The sequence below is a fragment of the Rousettus aegyptiacus genome, unplaced genomic scaffold, assembly GCF_014176215.1.
Source record: "Rousettus aegyptiacus isolate mRouAeg1 unplaced genomic scaffold, mRouAeg1.p scaffold_m13_p_9, whole genome shotgun sequence".
Classification (NCBI taxonomy): Eukaryota; Metazoa; Chordata; class Mammalia; order Chiroptera; family Pteropodidae; genus Rousettus; species Rousettus aegyptiacus.
In genome coordinates, this window is record NW_023416312.1 from 89,715,399 (window position 1) to 89,721,398 (window position 6,000).

The following is a 6,000-nucleotide window of genomic DNA, read 5'->3' on the forward strand; positions in this document are numbered from 1 at the left end:
TTCTACGTCTATGAGATGATTATAATGACTTTTGCCTTCATTTAATTAATGTGGTGAATCACATTTATAGCTGTGTATATGTTGAATCATCCATGTATCACAGGGGTTAATCTTACTTGTTTGTTGTATGTGATTCTTTTAATGCACTGTTGAATTCATTTTGCTAGTATTTTGTTGAGAATTTTCACTTCTGTATTCATCAGGCATAGTTATCATTTCTTGTGGTATCCTTATCTGGCTTTGGTATATCAGGGTACTGTTGGTCTCATAAAATTTGTTTGGGATTGTTCCTTTCTTTTCTATGTTTTGGAAAGTTCGGCATTAATTCTTTAAATGTTTGATAAAATTCACTTTTGAAGCCATCTGTTCCAGAGCTTTATTTTGTTATGAGGTTTTTGATTACCGATTCAATCTCCTTACTTGTTATTGGTCTGTTCAGATTTTCTATTTCTTCATGATTCAGACTTGGTAGAGTGTATGTTTCTAGGAATTTATCCATCTTCTGGATAGTCCAATTTGTTGGCATGTATTTTGCTCATAGTAGTCATATGATCCTTTATACTTCTGTGGTATCAGTTGTAGTGTTTACTCTTTCAATTGTAAATTTATTTTTTCGAATCCTTTTTCTTATTATTATGTCCAGCTAAAGTTCGTCAATTTTGTTTACTTTTTCAAAAAACCAACTTTTAGTATAGTTGATATTTTCTATTGTTTTTCTATTATCCATTACATTTATTTCTGCTTTGATCTTTATTAACTTTCCTTCTACTCACTTTGAGCTTAGTTTGTTCTTGTTTTTCTAGTTCTTTGAGGTGTAAAGTTAGGTTGGTTACATGACATCTTTCTTTTTTATGTAGGTATTTATTGCTATACATGTCCCTCTTAGCACTGCTTTTACCCCATCCCATAAGTTTTGGTATGCTGTTTTTCTATTTTTGTTTGATTCAAGATATTTTTTAATTTCATCCTTGGTCCTATTGGTTGTTCAGGAGCGTTTTATTTAACTCACATATCTGTGACTTTTTCAGTTTTCTGCCTGTCATTGATTTCTAGTTTTATACTGTTATGTATGGAAGAGGTAGTTGGTATGCGTCCGATCGTTTTAAATTTGATGAGACTTGTTTTGTGTTGTAACATATGATCTATCCTGAAGAATTTTCCTTGTGTACTTGAGAATAATGTGTATTCTGCTGTTGTTAGATCAAATGTAGCCCTGCTGTGGCTACATGATCTCCCCATGGAGATGCATATAGCAGGGGAGACCAGTGTTGCGAGCCAGGCTGGGGACATTCAGATCCACAGCTGGAGGGGGAGCTGTAGGTGAGGCCAGTGGTGCAAGTCTGTGATAGAAGACAGAGCCAGACCTGGGCTCACAAGCAGCTATGGGGACCTTGGCTATCAGCGTACACTTCCATAACTATTAAGACCTTGCCACAGGTGTGCACATGGCATTGAAGGCTGGCGATGGGTGCCAGGCTAGTGGCATGCAAGTACAGTGGTATGGTTCAGCTGTGGGGTCTAGGCTGGAGTGTTTCACTCATGTAGTTGAAGAGTCCTGGGCTGGTTGCCAGTGCGGGTGCGGTTCCAGGTCGGGGACTCAGGTGGCAGCAGGGGGAAGGAAACAGGGCAGGACTCAGATAGCTGGTGTCAGTGAATACGAGTATCTGTGGGGCAAAAACTCAGTGAAATCTGTAGAGGAGTCAGAAATGTCAATGATGACCATTGATTTCTTTAGTGATAAAAGCTGCTGGGGTCATCTACAGAGCAAGTCACTGGGAGCCTCCTTATACTTTTTCTGTGCAGCCAACCCGAATTCAATATCCAAACCTACAAAAGAGGCTACAAAAGAGAAGTCTATAACATTCTGTTTTTATATATACATGCTGAAATTTTGAATAAAGCATTACCAAATACAATCCAGCAATCTTTCGATCAAGTAAAATTAAGGCTACATATGGTATTGGCCCAATTCTTCACTCCTCCTTGTGTCTAGGAATTTTTTTCATATGATTTGGGAGTTTCTGCCATAAATATGCTGTACATTTTCTTGTCCCTTAACTTTGAGATCTGCCTAACATCTTGTGTGTGTGAATAAAATGAGAGAGAAGTATGTCACTTTCCAACCGAAGAAGCCTTATGCATTTCCACCTTCTGTCTTGTGCTTCTGCAGTCACCTTGAGAACAGCCTGACTAGCTTGCTTACCCCAGTAAGAGGATAAGAGTTACCTGGGTCAGAGCTACTCTAGCCACCACAACTTGAAGCAAAACAATCTTGATAGACCAACAAACCTATAGTGACAAGCAGAGCCACTCAGCAGAGCTGAGACCATATTGGCCAGACCCCAACTAACCTGAAGAAAAGGGGCAATAACAAATGATTGCTGTTTTTGAAGCCACTGAGATATTGGCTGATTTGTTTCACAGAAATAATAACTGATTATAGATTATTACATTTGGAAATATAAAGGAGGCTCAATATCAGCAAATCTAGCAACATTATTCATTACATCAATAAATTAAAGAGGGAAACCATATAAAAATCAAACCAAGAAAGGCTTAAAAGTCAACTGACAAAATTCAGCTGAATTTCTAATATATTTCTAAATTAGATAGGATTATAAGAAAATTTCTTAAAATAATACAGACTACCGAAAACAGATGCCAAATATCATCCCAAGGGCAAAACACTGACCTGTCCAAATAAAATTTAGAAGTAGACAAGAATGCCTCTTATTTCTATTATTATTCAACAATGCCTTATAAAAACAGATGAGAGAGGGAAAGAGAGAGAGAGAGAGAGAGAGAGAGAGAGAGAGAGAGAGAGAGAGAGAATATAAGCATTGGAAAAGTGGAAAAGACATCTATTTCTTTTTCTGCTAATGGTATATTTGTATAGCTAGACAAACAAAACACTCTAGTAAAACTGGTGAGACTTATTTAGAGAATTTGGTATGGTAAAGGAATATAAGGTTACTATACAAAACAGTGTTTCTCTATTCAAACGATCAACACAAAGAAATGAAAATGGAAAAAAATTTATATTTGCAATAACAAAAAAACCTATATAATACACAGGAATAAATTTAACTAGAAAAAGATTAGACTAATATGAAGAAAATTGCAATAGCTTACTGAAAGACTAAATCAAAATCTGAAAAAAAATGAATAAAAGAATCATAGGACTTTATATCATAAAATTTCAATTCTTCAAAAACCAATATTATTTTTTAAAATTCTAATTTAAATTCTTAACATGATTTTTCAAGGGAAAAAGAAGGGGTTCATTTATATACATAATCTTAATACTTGTGTTGGAGAATAAAAACCTTAGCATAGCCATAAAAAACAAGAATAATGAGAGAGAAACATCTTAACCAGATATCAAAATATACCATAATGCTACCTTAATCAGGTCAAAATGTGGTAGCTGCATAGGAATAAAAGGCAATTAGATCAGAGGAATAAAACAGAGAATGCAGAATTAAATCCCATATATGAACATTTAATATACGGCAAAAGTTTTAATTTTGTGGGGGAAAAGATGGATTGCTAATTAACAATAGAGATACAACTGGCTATTAATTTCAAAGAATATAAAATTGGACTCTATTTTACACCAAAAATCAATATAGTTTTTAGATAAAGACATTTAAATATAAAAACAGTAAAAGTCTTACAAAAAAATCTAGGAAGCTACATGACCAACCTAGGACTGTGTTGATCCCCTTAACCAGTTCTCAAAACCGAGTTGTAAAAGAAATTTGACTATATACAATTTTCTAAGTTTTGGTACAAGGTACAATGATTAAAATCAATAAAACAGGAAATTGAAATCAGAGCTGTACACGGAGAACAAATGAGTGGCTTATAGCTATTATATACAAGGAGCTCTTAAAAATTGATAAGGAAAAACAATCCATTCAAAAATAGTCAAAGGATACAAAAGCCCACGTTATAGAAAAGTAAACCCAAAAGGCTGACAATTTTTTCAAAGGATTCTCAGACTCCTGAGTAGCCAGAGAAATTCAAGTAACAATGAAATGACACTTTTCAACCACAGGACTGTTAAAATTTAAAAAGAGCAGTTAGATCAACTGTTTATGGAATTGTGCATTTTCTACATGCTTTTTAGAAAGCAATGTAGCCACATTTAATGAAATTAAAACTACATATGTGTATATATAGTGTATATAACACACACACACACACACACACACACACACACACTTCAACCCAGGTATTGCATTCCTGGGAATCTGTCGGAGAGTAAGAAAAAGAAGTGCATGTAAGAGTATACATACAAAGGTATTTATTGCAGTGTTGCTTTTTAGTGACAAAAAATATGGAAGGAAAGTAAATGTCCACTAAACGTTATATGGTTAGATAAGCCACTCTCCATTTACATCACAAAATTCTGTGCAGTTGCAGTTGCACAGAGATTGAGCAACTGCATTTGACTTGTAGATTTTGTTTAATGAGAATAATAGTAACAGTGAAAACAGCAAACGCTCAAATACTCATATACAGGAGTTTTATATATGTTATGCACTTTAACTCATTGAATCCTCACAGCAACCCTATGAGATAGGTATTATTTTCATCCTCACTTTCTAGATGAGGAAACTGAAACACTAAGGCAAATGGCAAATAGAGATTATTGTATATTTTTACATAATTATATGTTATATGGATATAAGAAAATTTAAAATAACTAACCACAGAATTTTAAGAACAGACAATTCCAGAGCTGAAGTTGCTGAACCAGGCGAGGCAAAGAAGAGAAGCGTATCCCAACTGAAGACTCTGCAGACCCTCATCACCCAGTGTCTCCTGCCTCTCCTCTGCCCCTCACCTTGGCACTGTGCTCATCCCTCCCTTATGGCAGAACTACTGTATTTAGAAATGCCAGGTGCTTTTCCATCCAACCTAAAGCACAAGACTCCCTGAAATCCAGTCATCACTGAGATTCCCCAATCACAGAAAGATTCTCATGTCCCACTCCTGTGCATAAATCTCAGATTTGGGGCATAGACACATGAAGGACCTGCCTCACATCCACATCTTTTAAGGGGAAAAAAAGCCTCATCTGTTGCAGAATGAATTTAACTTTGCCATGCTCACTGACACACTGACAAGGTACCTAGATTGGTAGATATGAACCAGAGGGACAATGACAACGAGGCCCTGAGACCAGCTCAGAAAAGTATATACAACCAGGTGTCTGGTAAACTTCTGGAGACTCACTCATTTCCCTAATGTCAGAAGCCAGATAGGAAGGCAAGAGACCTGGCTACGCCTGGCACCTTCTTTACGCCCTCCACCCGCACCTCTGCCCCGACTCACCTTCCATGCTCCCAGGGTCAGTTAACTGCAGACGAGCATTATATGACCTTACACTGGGGGCACTCGACTAATATGGGCAAAACTACTTAACTGGGCATGCGCATACCCTCGAAGCTCCACAGCGCAGGTGTGTGACTGCCCATCTATGCGCACACGCCAGGCAAGCCCCAGCTTCGAACAAGAGGGTATGAGGGAGGAGCAGGGAATTCACTTCCTTGGAGGTAGGAGGGACAAAGAGAGAACAAAAAAAACCCTATGGCCCGTAAAAATTGAGAACCCCGATTTCTTAATACACTTGATTTTTATTAAGCTGCCAACTTGGGCTTTCTTCCAAGTGTACTTTACTCTGCCTACTTTACTTAATAAAATCGCTTCTGTTTGCTATTTTTCCTCTGTTTTTCTCCAAGCGTTAGACCTCCATGAAAATCTTTTGTGGGGGATTCAAGGACTGAGCTCCTGACTCCCACAATGCAGACATCTGATAGCTGATAATCACTCCACGCTCATGTGCAAGGTGTTTACATAGAGAAATGGACAGAGACCCTTCTGACAAGGAGCTTGGGTTCTTGAAGAAAAGATATACCTTTTATTTTAGGTACTCAATGAATGTTTGAGTGAAGAAAATGATACTATATAGAAATAATTCAAATAAAAAGT